A 16234-nucleotide genomic window follows, 5' to 3' on the forward strand; every position below is an offset into this window, starting at 1 on the left:
TACATCTTAATTATTTCATTGAATTCACAGGTTGCCGGGATTTGTGAATGATGAATGTTATAAAAAAATCAATTATGGCATCGACATGCATACTGCAAATAACTACGGAAAACCTACTGCTTTACTAATTCGCACGTGTTCTGTCTTCATTATCGCATCATTTTGTCATCCTCAATTTACAAGTTTCGAATCCAATTTGCTTAGAAAGTTTGCATCAGCTATTTTACCAGAAAATTATAGTGGCGCTCAACACCTTTAAGTCTGATGAGTACTTGACGATATTCCTTGTCATTACACTTTTAAAAAATTGTGTGACTTTTCTACATCTGATCTTAATTGTGATAAATTTGACTAATGAATTGTAAGCCAATCGGAAGACAGTTTTAGCTGGCACACATAATTACCTATATTACTTTCGACTTTTCTCGCTTTCTCGAATAGGACAGCAACACACAAACTAACCGTTTCCAAGGGATATTGATGCTGTCTAGCCATAGAGTTTTCCTACATAAAGGTTAAGAGTAGACTGAAATCAGTTTTAAAGCGGATGTTTAATTATAAGGAGCTTATAAATTACACTTTCAGACATTCAACTAAAGAGTACTTTGCAACCACGCTTTTCTGTTTTCTTAGTTATCGAGATCCTTCTAAATCCTGTCTTCGAAATGCCGCTGTCTTAACGATTTCAAAAGTTTGAGAAAACATATAATTTTAGTAGACGCGTCATAAGTTCGTTTCACATTGTCTACGCCATAATAATTTCGAACAGATCAAGCAGTTACCATTGGTGTCGAATAGCAGTAGTATGACTGGGTTATCTTGGGTTTTCTTCAACGCTGATCTATCATCCACCGATTCCATTCTCATCACAGATACAAAGTTGATGTTAAGGTTTCTGAAAATTGTAAGGATAGTAATACCGTTTCGGGCACAGTTTGTTTATGGGTGAACTTCGTCCTGTTATGCGAATGCGACTGTGATATGTACCTGAAAAGTGAGATCGATGAACGAACCCATCAATGATAAAGTGAAACGCTCACCACCACATTAACTTTCTTTGATCTTATATGACTACGTCTTGTTTATCTGTAACAGCTCAAGTTGGTTGGTTAAGAGTTGACCCCAAACAACCAAGCATATGCTAAAACAGTATTGTTCAAGTATTCATTCACTTCCTTACTTTTTGTAAGCGTTATATTCCCCATTATCTTATATTGAATGTTGAGAGCCTTTGTTTGTCTGAACAGATAATCCCACGCTCCACTGTGACTGCGCGAAGATCGAAATAAAGACCTATTCACTACTTCTCTGGTTTCTTCTATCAATAGCACGAGGGTTACCTTAAGGCACGAAAGTGGTGAGCCCTTTTTGAACACAAATTTAACCTCATTTCTGTTATTAACTTTTTTACTTAATCGTAAAAGTAGACCTGATTATCCGTAAACTAAGTTGAGTATATAACTAGTTTATTCCGTATTATCTTAAGTTATTCGTGTTATAGTAACCATTTTTCGTGCTAACTTTATTGCTATATTTGTCACATACCTCATGTCAGACTCAATAGAAACCCATAATCTGGAGGATTTGTCACCAGTGGAGATAGACACTGTTATGACTACGAAATCCCGACTTCCAGAATTTGATCGTAGTGATCCTGAGTTGTGGTTTGCTCAACTAGAGCATTATTTCACGAGACACAATATCAAATCTGAAGGGATTCACTATAGAGACTTGTATTCTATCCTTCCTCCTTCAGTCGCCAAAGAAGTCCGTGACTTGATTTTAGATCCACCATCACCACAACCATACACCATCTTAAGACGAGAGATAATAAACCGTTTATCATTATCAGATAGTCAAAGAATTCAAAGACTTTTTCAAGGTGAAACACTAGGTGATCGGTCGCCGTCGCAGTTTTTGCGTCACCTCCAAGTGTTAATGGGTGATAACACAGTGGGTGAAGCAGTCCTAAAACAAGGATGGATACAAGCTCTCCCATGCTACGTCCAACACTGTTTGGATGCACAAGATCCTGAAACCTCATTATCTCATTTAGCGCGTATAGCCGATAGAATAATGGAGAGAGGTCCTCCAACTGGACCAGGCACAATAAATCACACACAAAAAGTAGAATCAGCAAAAGACCCCGTCATAGAAGGACTCATTACGAGTGTTAGGAGCCTCACTGAGGCTGTCACCAGATAAAAAATGGGTCATAGAAACAGGAGCAGGTCACCACAACGACCACGATCCAAGTCACAAAACAGGTCACAAATGTCCAGACAACCTGGGCAGTTTTGTTGGTACCGCTGGAAGTTTGGTGTCAACTCAACCAAGTGCATGCAACCATGCGCCTGGCCTAAGCATAATTCTAAGACAGCGGGAAACGAGTAACCCCTCCCCAGGTCGCGACGACTGAGGAGGGGCGCCTAAACAGTCGCTTGTTTTATGTTAGAGACAGAAACTTTGGCTTGAATTTCTTGGTGGATACTGGCGCTGCTCTTAGCATCATCCCTCAAAATAAAACTGAGATTAGTCGAGAAACATCATCACTTACACTTCAAGCTGCAAATAAAACTAAAATTGCGACATTTGGGCAGAAAAACTTAACCCTAGATTTGGGGTTCAGGAGGCAATTCCCTTGGGTTTTCACGGTAGCCGACTTAGATCTGGCAATACTGGGGATGGACTTTCTAGAGAGATACGAATTTCTAGTTGACACCAAGAAACGGCGATCAACACCAAAAGAAACTTCGTATTACACAAAAGGCAAAGAAAGTCACATCAGCTCCCTTAACTTGATTCAAACTCCTCCAGTAACAACAGCGAAATTCCAAGATATACTCGCGGAATTTCCAAACTTAACTAAACCAAACCCACAGCCTTCTAAAGACAAACTGAAAGTAAGCCACACTATCGAAACCGAAGGTGCACCGGGAGACTAGCACCAGATAAGCTCAAAATCGCTAGGGCCGAGTTTGATTATGTGCTACAACTGGGTATTATCCGTCCCTCTGATAGTCAATGGGCACCCCCTTTGCATATGGTCCCAAAGAAGAATGAAGGTGACTAGCGACCGTGCGGGGATTACAGAGCCCTCAACCGTCAAACCGTACCAGATAGGTACCCAATACCGCATATCCAAGATTTCACAAACGGTTTACAGGGTATGAACATATTCACTAAAATTGACTTAGTCAGGGCATATCACAATATCCCAGTGGCTGATGAAGATATCCCCAAGACAGCTATTACAACACCCTTTGGCTTATTCGAGTTTGTACGCATGCCATTCGGCCTAAGAAATGCGGCACAGACATTTCAAAGATTCATAGACAATCTACTTCGAGATATGCCATTTGCGCGGGGGTATATAGACGACTTGTTAATTGCCAGCCCCGATTTGCAATCACACAAACAGCATGTAAAAACAGTGTTAAAAAGACTGGATGAACATGGAATAAACAAGCGATATCCAACATGTCAAAGGTCAGGACAATCAGGCGGCAGATGCTTTATCTAGGCTAGAAATAAACGTGCTACAGCAGTCTACAGTAAACTTCGAGACGTTGAGAAACGAACAAGAGCAGGATCTAGAATTACAAAACCTGCTTAAAACAAACAATTCAAGTCTTAATTTAAAACAGTTCCCATCACCTGTCGATGGTATTCTAATCTACTGTGACACGACCAAGGCAATGCCGCGACCTTTCGTTCCCAAAAGTATGCGAAAGTTGATATATAATAACTTTCATTCTTTGTCTCATCCTGGCGCAAAAGCTTCAACAAAACTAATCAATGCCAGATATATATGGCCGAATTTACAGAAGAATGTACACAAATGGGTTAGAGAGTGTTCAGCATGTCAACAATCAAAGATAAATCGTCACACAAATTCACCCATAGGTGTTTTCTCGCAACCAGATGCACGTTTTGCCCATGTGCATATCGACTTGGTAGGTCCTTTACCACGTTCAAACGGTTTTAATTATCTTTTTACATGCATAGATCGATTTACCAGATTCCCTATAGCCATCCCGATAGCGGACATCACAGCGGAAACAGTAGCCAAAGTTTTCATGCAGAGCTGGGTAACCATTTTTGGTACACCTATAACAATAACGACGGATAGAGGAGCGCAATTCGAATCCGAACTATTTAATAACTTGGCTAAACTTCTAGGCTCCAATAGGATACGCTGCACTGCATATCATCCTCAGGCTAATGGGATGGTAGAACGTTTTCACCGTCAGCTAAAAACCGCCCTTATATCTCACTCAAACCCCAATCAGTGGACAGAATTCCTACCGTTAGTTATGTTGGGAATACGAACATCTGTCGAAACTGACGCACAGTGTTCAGCTGCGGAACTGGTTTTCGGAACAACCCTGAGACTACCAGGTGAATTTATTAACCCTAATACTAACAGTCAAAAACTTAATTTAGAAAATTGTGTAGATCAACTACGGGACCACATGTCTAAACTTAAGCCGATTAATACTCGTGAACAATCGCGCGCCGTATATATACCTAAAGACCTAAGCAATTGCACGCACGTCTGGATAAGATGTGACAAAATAAAAGCACCACTCAGTCCTCAATTTGAAGGTCCTTTCAAAGTCGTCTCAAGAAAATCTAAATATTTCGTGATAGAAAAACATGGAAACATCGACGCAGTAAGTATTGATAGGCTAAAGCCGGCTTATCTAGATCATGAACCACCATACGTGTTGTTAGATCGTTTAACTGACAAATCCATTACGGAATCGAAATGTAAAGATGATAAATCTTTACAAATGACTAAAACGGTTCGCTGGGCACATCCGATTAGTCAGTCAAGGATGTTGACAGTTTCGACTGCAGGATAAATCTAACCACGTAGCTAATCAGACCCTGCATCTACTTAAAAATATTTTTTTTTCCTCATTCCGCCTCACATACAACTCCCCAGACCTTTTACCTTTGATATATAAGTGTTATGTTAAATATTTTTTTAAATACTGGACACATAAGCTAGGTATTCCGAAACGATGGCTGAGGATTTTAATCAAACTCATACAACTAACACTGGCAAATACAACGAATTCAAAAAGCAGCCCAGGCGAGTTTTATAATTTCTTTTTCTGGTTAATTAACTATGTTGGTTGTACTTCTTATATATTTGTACACATTTTTCACGTAGACTGGCTATACATATATACCATATGAACTAATTCTAAAAGTTTTCGGTCGAAGATATGTTTGGTAGCTTGATACGATTAATACTACTATTAATAAGTTTGTTTTTTTTAGACAAAACATTTTGGATTAAACCATGGTCAAGTACTTATTAAAGTTCTCATCATTTTTTTCTATAGTATTATTATTAATACAAACAATGAACTTGTACTGTTCCAATATGGCACTTTGACATATCAATCCGTCCTCTTGTTATCTTTCTCTCATGTCTGAGCAACTTATGGCCAACAAACGTCGTATTGAAGGGGGTTTTGGTGAACAAAAACGCAGGCCCCACGCACTCGAACCTCTGCTCTCCTGAATGCTGGACCGTGTGCCTAGCCATTAGACCACATCAAACCACGGGGGAATGACTGCAATTTTTCCTTTTATCGACTAATCATTCATAATACTAATGAGTAATAGGACTTACACACTTCTGAGGTGCAAACCAATTCGTTACTTGGATGAATTGACGAAATATTGCCTCAATATATCATGCATACCTAAATCAAACCAGAAAAGGGTATTTGACACAACTGTACTTGATCCGCATACTCCACACAATTTTTTTTTGCTTCTTAATCGTATATTCGTTTCCGTTTTGTGGATTACTCTGATGCACCCTTGGTTACGCACCTAGTTGTAAAAGGCGGTCATCACTGGCTCAAGGTCATGCGTTTGATCGATTTTGTTAAAGAGTCCAACTTCTAGCAAGTTCACCCTTTTACATATATGCATTACAAAAGAGTATTTTTTTTGTTGTTTTCATGGTTCTACACTATCTCTATTTCCTTCCAGAATACCAATCCGTTCTGGAGGCCAAGCACTTACATGAACCGAACAATTATCAATTGCATTTATGTAGTTCCATTTTGCATCTTATTACTTTATACAGGCAGTGGAGCAGTTCTTCAGGTTTGCTTGATTTTCACCATTACCTTTGAAGTAGACTCTTCTTTACTTTTTACTTGAGGGCGACCCAAGAGGCAGGTGAGTAAACACCTGATAGCCGGTCTGAGCATGGAAAAATCGTACCTCACCAACATGGTGTTAGGTAGCCCGCTCCCGGCACTTCCTCAGATATTCTTATTCCACATTCTCACACTTTCTCTTGAAAGCACGCAGCAAACCGTCAGCGATAGTTGTAGTAAAGATCACATGCTACAAAATAAGATGACAAGCTAGTAAATGAAGAGACATCCATGGACTATCGTTGAAAGCGTTAGTCGTAACTGATTGTAAGTCAAATAGTGAGCGAATTGATAATTTCGCCTTGGGATGAGAAATAGAACTAAGGTGTTTTCGATAGATAGGTTAATCGAACCGACGTTCCTACGGAAGTCGATTCTAGGGGGAAGCTAATGTAACAGCTCAGGTTGGTTGGTTAAGAGTTGACCCCAAACAACCAAGCATATGCTAAAACAGTATTGTTCAAGTATTCATTCACTTCCTTACTTTTTGTAAGCGTTATATTCCCCATTATCTTATATTGAATGTTGAGAGCCTTTGTTTGTCTGAACAGATAATCCCACGCTCCACTGTGACTGCGCGAAGATCGAAATAAAGACCTATTCACTACTTCTCTGGTTTCTTCTATCAATAGCACGAGGGTTACCTTAAGGCACGAAATATCCACCAATCACAATTTTGTGTTTATTGTAAAACAATATTCGCCCTGTTGACCCATTTTTCCTATCTTCTAGTTACTGTTAGATATGTTATTTATGTTCCTCCTTTTCCCTATGTAATAGACTGTACTGTTTATTCGCATACTATCGTTGGTAGTTCACGTTTTAGAAACAGATAAAATTTTTAAAGCTAAATAGCTTATTTGTTCTGACTTCGGCCAAATCAAGATTTTGTGCTCAACAGTCTAGAGAATAGCTTAGAGTAGAAACTGTAGGGAATTACTTCCTACAAAAAGTGTGTAGCATTGTTTCAAGCACTTTTGAAAAGTCGGGGGTTCTGACATTGACAGAAATCCTTTGGTTATAGCAGGTTTTCCAGATGTCTGTGCCATGAGAAGATTAGACGCTCAGGACTTACCTCTTCTAAACCCACACTGGGCTTCACGTAAAAAGTTGTTTTTGTCCATGTATGGTGAGTGTTTTCCAGGCCAATAGCTAGCATTAAAGTTGAGGAGTGTTCCATGCTTGTAGGTTCCCGGTATAATTGATCGTTAGAGTTGGCATTGAAGTTTCCTGACATTTCTAAGTTGATAAGTACTACCTATCTGATCTTTTGAGCAGACTTAACCCCTGGTTTTAAATTTCTGTATGATAATGCACCTATATAGATATTTAAGTTTAGCTTGTATATTAGCTGTCGCTTTGGCAGCAAACGTCGAGCCTTATGTTGAGGGATACTGAGTGTGCCTTTTCTATCGATTTTGTCACAGAATCCTACAACATGCCGATTTTAACTGTGAAAAGTTTATAAAAATTTTCGTGCACATTCTTTTTTCCATCTTTAATGTTTACATCGTCTTATCCAGTAAAGGTTAGTGTTGGAAAGTACATGATAGATTTATTGTGAATTCGAGGGTTCAAAAAACTAGACCGGTCATTAATAAATATTAAGAGTAAGGCTGGTTTGAGGACTCAGCTCTGTAGTACACTGCTGATCACTGTGAATTAGTCTGATAAAATAGAGTGAATTCTGATAAACTGTGGTACTCTTTATAAGTCAACTCATCAGGTATCTAACTGATACGATGTCAGGTCATACGTACCACAAACCTAAACGAGCCTTACATCAAAAAAGGAGGGAGGATGGCGTTACTGACAAGGAGATAAATTCAATCCACCCATGTCTGTAGGGCAGAACATTTTGTTTAATTACGGCTCCTTAGGGCCTAGTGGAATGTCACGAATGAACGGTATTGATGCTAATTTATGCTAGAAACCTTTTCAAATCGTGTTTGTAACGCTGGCCTTTGTAGCAGATAAGATAATGGCATGGAATAGCACTCGAGACAACTATATAGTTGCCTCAAAATAACGTTCGAAAACCGATCTCGACGCTAGTCGACCTACAGCTCATGGCGATGGGGATAGCTGTATTCATATTCTTCTCAGTTTCTGAGACCGAACTAATATATCAGAACCCTACGCCCACCGAGCCAGTTCACGCTCTCATAAAGCCGTAACAACTCGCCCTAAGTGGGCGTTTTCCAAGCCACTCAAAAAGGGCGCCTTCGGAAGCGATTTCCGGTTGATGCTGGTTTCACCGTGTTTTCGGGCCTGGCGCCCGTCATTGTCGAGCCCCCTGTTCATACAAAGTGGGAAACTCCTGAGCCGGTGAGTAAATGCGGGCGTACTCACCGGCCCTTCACCTAAGGTTGACCGTTTATTTTACATGCACAATTATCACGTTAACGCTAGGTACCTAGTAGATACAGGTGCCCAAGTTTCTGTCAAGCCTATTAGTAACAGCAAGTCTCAAGTTACTGTGCTTTGACTACGCGCCGCGAATATCTCAGTCATTCCTACATATGGTGCACGACAGCTTATGGTCAACCTGAGCAACCGACGACAGTATCTGTGGATGTTCATCATTTCCGATGTTCCCACAGCCATACTCGGCATCGATTTCCTACAGCACTATGAGTCACTAGTCGACTCACGCAGGCTGCAGATAATCGATACTTTGTCGAACAGCAAGTTCATGGGCTTCAAAGCTTACACAAACGCGTACCGAATCACAGGTGTATTTCGTTCGTATGACGATTTATCCCATGCTTTATTTCAGAAATTCCTCAAATTAACTAAACCTCTCGAGGAGATTCCATCGGTGACCACTTGTGTGGTATACCACATAGTCACCCACGGACCAGGTTTGGTCAACTTCCACCGACGTTTCACCCCACAGGTGGCAGAATGGTTACGACCATTAACCGAATTACTTCGCAGTAATCCACGCAAACTCTGATCGCTACTCACTACGAGAGTGCAGACATTTGGACTGTATCTCTCAGTTCACGACAGACCTTCGTCACGTCAAAGGTGAGTCGCGCTATGTTGCCGTGCTCTGTCACGTATCCAGGTGAATGCAGTTACTTTACCGGTGCTCAATCTCCCTGCTATGGCCGTCGCCCAAGCAACTGATGTACTCATGTACAGAAGCACAACATTCTACATCTCTTCAGTGTCGAGAAATACTACTAGCACAGGTACTATCCTATGCCATACTTCTACGGGTCTCCCTCGACCCATCGTACTTTCTGCTTACCGTCGTCTCGCCTTCGATGCTCTTCACGGTTTATCTCATCCAGGTATCGCAGCCACACTACGCCTCATCGCCGCACTATACGTCTGGCCGTACATGAGTAAAGATGTCCGTATGTGAGTAAAGCAATGCTTACAGTGCCAACAACCAAAAGTGCGTAGGCACGTGGCCTCCTCCATCGGCACTTTTGTTACGCCTGATGTAGGATCATTGTCACCATCGCACGGGTATAATCACCTACTCACGTGCATTGATCGTTTCACAAAATGGGTCAAAGCTACTCCCATCACGTCCACTATGGAGGAGATAGTTGCTCACCGCTTCATGGAACGCTGGATAGCGCTGTGCGGTTGTTCCTCGTCTGTCACAACTGACCGAGGACAACAATTTGAGTCCAAATTATTCTCCTCGCTAACCCGGCTGTTTGGTAAGGAACAAATACACACTACCGCCTACCACCAAGCATCAAATGGTTTGGTTGAACGGTTTCATCGCCGACTCAAAAGTGCTCTTCGAGCACACAAAAGCAACAATTGGTGTGAAACCTTACCGCTCGTCCTCTTGGGTATCAGAACGACTTTAAAGGCAGATATTCAATGTTCCACCGCTGAACTTGCTCACGGAACGTTATTGCGTCTGCCTGGGGAATTTTTCACACCACGGAGCAGTAACGATTTCGGCAAATCAGACTACGTCTAACGACTGTCAGAATTTATGCGAACACTGCCTCCGGTGTCAACTCGTATACAACATCAACAGGTCGCTCTCCCTCGAGAGTTATCTACCTGTTCACATACTTTCATACGAGTAGATTCGGTACACTAACGCTTGCAACAGCCCTACGAAGGACCCTTTTCACGCGACTTCCCATCACGAAAAGACTTTTAAGGTTGATCGAAATGGTCAAGTCGAGATAGTCAATATTGATCGTCTCAAACCAGCACACATCGATGACTGTGCCCTACCTGATAAGCCGAGACTCAAGGCTAGACTGACCAAACCTTCTAGCGGGATCTCTACATCTACCTCAGATCCCACGCTAGATTCATCAGAAACTGCATTCTCATGTCCCAGTCAACAGTATTATTATTATTATTATTCACAAACACCTTATGGGTACATAAGTGCTGTGAAGAAACCATTTCGGGTTTCCTCAAAAATGCAATAATACACAATTTTCAATAATGTTAACATTACATATGCCATGTTTGAGAAAGGAAGGAAAAGGAAAATAAAATATTAATAATAGAATAGTAATAATAAATCAGGTTCTGAGTAATTAGCAAGAATTTTGAATTGATTTTGAAGAAGGAAAGGAAGAAACTAAGGAAATAGAAATAAAGGAGATGCGGAATATGTAAATATCTTAACGCAGAACAAGAATAAACAACTATGTATGTATAGCAAAATGAGTAATAAAAATAAAATAAAACAGAATAAATTAATAAGTAAATAACTTATTATTGCGGTAAGATATAACGTTAGAATAAATGTTTGTGCGTGTACAGTCATAGTTTTGGGTGATGCTGTGAAAGTCCCAATTAAGTGCAAAAGATAATCTATATGTATGAGTCGTGTATATACATAGTGAAGATAAAACGGGTCTGATAAGTTGAATTCAACGTAACTCAAGTTATTGTCTCAATCCAAAGCTTCGTAATCTTAAGAATAATATTTATTTAGAAGGAAAAAAAAGGAGAGAGAAAAGAAATGAACACATGGTGAAAGGGTCCAACCATGATCATAATAGTGTAATGGGTATAGACTTTTGAGATGAACGAATAATTTTGAAATAACAAGATCACCTGCACCATGTACGGACGAGACTTCCGTCTCACGTCCAGCTCAGCAGACCACGCCGCCCTTGACTTCGGATGAGATTTCAGTCTCACGAGGTACGAACGAAACTACTGTCTCACGCTCCGGTCTTCGAGTACGCCTACCCGTACGTTTTCACGACTAACCGCACAACCAACAAAGGATACGGTATAGGACTTTATCCCTATACTACATGCATGCTTCATTTTGTCTTCGATTTTTTACTTTACCCTGTGCCCACGCCTCCGACCATCGCCCCGTTGGTACTGTCGACTTCAGTCAACCTTGGAGAAAGCTGGCCTGATCACCCACGCTCTAGTCAACGCACTCAGTTTATGTTTCTGACTCCAAATTCGTATGGCATGCATTTGGTTCCGAACTTAGTTATTACAGTCGCTTCTGGTTTCTTGGCTCAATATGGTTCCGTCCTACGCCTGCAGCGTTTTCTGTTCCTGACGCCTACGAACGCAATCTTCCGATTCTGGATACAAACCATTCTGGTGTAGCACGCTAGCTCAAGCAACAAATACAACACGTTTTTCCTGGCACCATTCTACGTAATAGACATTTGAAGGCAACTCGAGGATCAACAATCGCTTCCTGTTCTGTCAACACCTTCGTCCTACAATCGCATGTTTGCCGATCAGTCCCACGAACGAAACCGCTACTTATCGAAAGTGTAAACCCTTAATAGCGGGGGCTCCTGTATTGATCTACTTTTATGACGATAACGCGATTAGTATAATGGAAACAATTATTATTATAATCAACTGTACCAGTGATTGATTTACTGTACTTAGTTGTTTAACTGTACCAAACACACTTTTCCTTCCGTTGTCTGTGACTGTGCACGAACTCGCTTACTCTGGGCAGTTCCCCCAGTAAACTTTGGCACGTCCCGGTATTCTTTCGATACCACAAGATCGCCAACAAATATATCTTATTTGGACCATTAACAGTCTTCTAGTTTTTGGTCTACCGAGGGATCCAAGTCAATATATGGCACGTAATCTTATTGTAGTGGTGATCATAGTCAATCGCGACTCGACGCCATTTACAGGCTCATGAGCTATATTCAAACCAGTGTTCAATCAGAAGATGAAGTTAACAAATAGATTCTTTCCGTTGATTGACATTCTTCATCATCAAAACTCATATGATAATATGTATCTAGTACTAGACCATGCGGTATATCGAGTAGAACTTTATGATGGGTACAGAGCTGAGTGACAGAAAACCTAAGAAACTGGAGAATAATTAATTATTGAGGAACAGTAAAGCTTATCTTGGCACGTAATACATCAAGTTAGAGCTTACAAATGCAATAGTATGCAGACATAGTAACCCAAATGCTTAATAAATATTGAATAAAAAAAACCCTATTTTTCCTTAAGATAGTTTTGAAGGTTTAACATTTCTCAAATCCTCTCCGATATAGCAGTTATAGTGAAGAATATCTTGGTATCTTGAATATTGGCTCTGACGGATTTTTTAAAAAACTACTTTCGTCAACTACAATCGGAGGAATAATCATTTAGTCGTGAATAAGTTCACGAAAGAAAGAATTTAGAAGGTATTTGTTGAGGGAATCCAGAATATTCGTCGAAAAAATCTCATAGATGCCCCGATAACGCTAGGAAACTGTTATATCCTAGTGCAGATTAAATTACGGGTGACTTCAGAGAACAATTAATGGACTAATATTATATATATTCCTATTGTATAACTAGATTATGTATACCTATATTCCTCTTATTATAAGCTTTATCTTGACCTTTAGATTATGATTATTATACTATTTACTGTTCATAAATTATGTTCAGTTTATTAATTACCGTCTCCCACGTTGACAGCCATAATTTGGATTGAAGTTGTATAAATGTTATTTCTTATTTTGTGGTGTAATGAGGTCTGTTTGGCTGGTATGTAAAACCAAGTATGTTTGAAATAAATAATTCTCATGATGAGAGTTCTTATTGACGTTCTGGACTCAGCTAGACAGGCTGGGTGAACAAAGGACCAACAAGCACGCTAGGCTACGCATACCAGTTGAATGTCATTGGTTTAGCACAGTACTAAGATTGAGTAAGTCGTATTTCGATTGGCGAATAAATCACGTGATAATTTGCCGGGCTTAAAGTTAAAACAGAATAGGAGTTTCGCAGGAACATCTACAAAGTAAAGAGTCATGTGTCATATTTCTGATTGGATTACCTGTCCTACTACTATGTGCAGTCGAGTTCCAGAACCTTCCAGAAACTCAAGCCTTAGTTTATCCTTGGTTTAGTGTACATAAGCTGACCTTGGAGTAAAGCGTTTTGTCCACATTTCGCGCCTTTTCTCTCGTGTACAAGTTATCGTGTAGAGTTAGCCTGGGGTTATACGAAGAGCTTAGGAAACTGATTCAAGAGTTCATTTAGAAGATTTATCAGTATAGACCACTGATATTGACTTCTTTTCCTTTATTATGAATTATTAGCATGGTCAAGCATCCAAGCAACTGCTTGAAACGCCATTTCATTAAGTTTGATAGCCAAATTTTTAATCTCACTCTCATCTATTTCTGAATCTGAATAAATATATTTACTCACAGCGGGTGCTGTTTTTATTTTCATTAAGGACATTTTGGGTTTAGATATATGACCTGAGTAAAATATTTAGAGTAGATTAGTATCAGGATTATTAGATCCCACCTTATGAATTATATTCATAGAACATGAATAATTCCAATGCGAGGCCGGATGCGATAATGGTGTGGCGGTTGCATGCTGTCTTCCTTTCTAGTTATTTCTTGTACAATTTACCGACCGCCCGTTACGAACTACCTAAAATGCTTCCTTGCAATGGATGCTATCAAATTTGTCATCTGTTTATTTCTTGGTTTTGTATCAACATAATCACTTTTTTTAATAAGTTTAGTGGGAAAAGCGACATATGTTCTGTCTCACTTTTCCATTCGTTGTTGCTAAGCTATTCACTTTTTTTCAGTTGTATATTTTACAAGCTGATATAGATCTGTCTCACTGAATTATCAACGACACACTTCTGGTTTAATAAATTTCGTTAACTTCATCAAATGAGTTAACTAAATGGTTGAAGGAATCAACCTAGACCGCTATGAAATTTATTTTTTTTTATTTCTGGAGATTGGGGTCTAGAACTACCTAAAAATCTCACCATTTAATAGCATAAATAATCATATAATTAGATATCAACACTTAACTGGTTACATTTAAAATTAACTACTAAAGAAATCGATTGAGTACATTTTGTGAGTTCTTTTTACGGCATAACAAACTGAATTCATGAAACATTTTATTGTAGTAAATACTTGAGTTCATTCATTCTGCACTTCATAAATAGATGCATACTTAGAAATATAACTTAAAAATTACAGATATATAACTTGGAATTTCTCATGTGTTCAACGTAAACTGTGTACAAGGACAGGAATTTTGAATTGATTTTACCAGAATTAAAAGCTGCTTCATTTGCACTGTATGACGGGGGATAGGTTAATTAGTTTCATTCTGTTGATGTTATCTGTTCAAGAAAAATAACAAAAGCAACTTATATACAAAACATCTTCCTAAAAAACCATAAGTTTCTCTTCACTTAGATGTAAAAATTAGATGAAATTTCAAACTGCATACACTTTGCTGTGTACGAAATCTATTTCATGATGAGATACTAATCAAAGGACAAATGAGTATTTGGTTCTATATGTAACGTAAAACCTAACCCACGTTTACTTTTTTGTACCACTGGTAGTATGTAAATTAACTTCGAATCACATCTGTTGCATTATTCTTATTCATTTGATAATAATGAAGCACAGGACTAACAGTCCTCCCAGTCCTCTATGTTTTCTAAAATAACATTGGTTGTCATAAATGTTCTACAAATATGGAAGTTAGAGTTAAAAAATAAACTTATTTTACCACATGGTCTCAAAAAGTAGATACTGAATCGTTGACCAGGAGTCTTCTTGCCTGAGCTACAGAATGCAACTATAGATCATGTCATATTTTTCAAAGATCAGTCACTATTATCTAAGCTGTTTCATGTGAATGTAAAACAAATATCTCACAATAAAACGGAAAAAATAATATCGTGCAAATAGATAATTCTTACTTTTGAAAGTTACCTTCTATGTATATAGAAGGATGTGGATTAATAGTAAATTCTAGTATTTATTCCTTACTTACTAATGTCTTTGTTAGGAAAGCGTTACATAGGATATATATATTTATAAAATCATACACCGTCTTAAAGCCTTTATTAAACTTTATTCAGATTTCGAGATCTCTATAGACAAAGAGAAGGTGCAGCGATGAGACCCACAGTACCTCCAATCGTTGCAAACTCTTTTATGCATTCACTGGAGGCAACAGAACATATCAACTGTATATCAGATAGTACCACGTTCATCAAAGACACCAAATTACTATTTCTTTACTGTTTAGTTGAAATAAAATATAATAATTGTTTATAATCAGAAGGGGTTTTGTGGAGATTTTTTAGTATTTTTATAGAGTTGAGATCATGAGTCAATTGAAGCTAGACTACCATGGAAAACCTGGAAGCACTGGACGGCCGTTTCGTCCTATTATGGGACTCCTCAGCAGTGCGCGTCCACGAACCCACTCTCGCGGGATTCGAACCCAGGACCTACCAGTTTCGAGCCGAAGCCCTTAACCGATAGACCACTGAGCTGGCATCCAATTGTTTATAAGTTGAGTATATTTCGAAATTCATAGCATTCTCAGAAATATCCAGATTACAGATCAGAAAATGATTTATCAGTTAAACTGACAGTCATTAGGAATCTGATAAAAAGAGTTCATCAACTTGTCACAGAACTGAGAAACAGGTAAAGTGGGTTGAATTTAGTTGTACTCACATTGACGATAGATAACTATCCTAAAGACTGAAAGCAATAAATAAGAAGGAAGTTCGAGCAAAAAAG

General features: G+C 39.1%; 1 non-coding gene across 1 annotated transcript; it reads right to left on the reverse strand.

The window, feature by feature from the left end:
• Positions 1–15909: 15909 nt before the first annotated feature.
• Smp_tRNA_02372_Pseudo_CGA.1.1 lies at positions 15910–15981 on the reverse strand. The gene has a single exon. It is a non-coding gene (tRNA).
• Between the last annotated feature and the right edge of the window lie 253 nt (positions 15982–16234).

Source organism: Schistosoma mansoni, chromosome W (assembly GCF_000237925.1).
Source record: "Schistosoma mansoni strain Puerto Rico chromosome W, complete genome".
Taxonomy (NCBI): domain Eukaryota; kingdom Metazoa; phylum Platyhelminthes; class Trematoda; order Strigeidida; family Schistosomatidae; genus Schistosoma; species Schistosoma mansoni.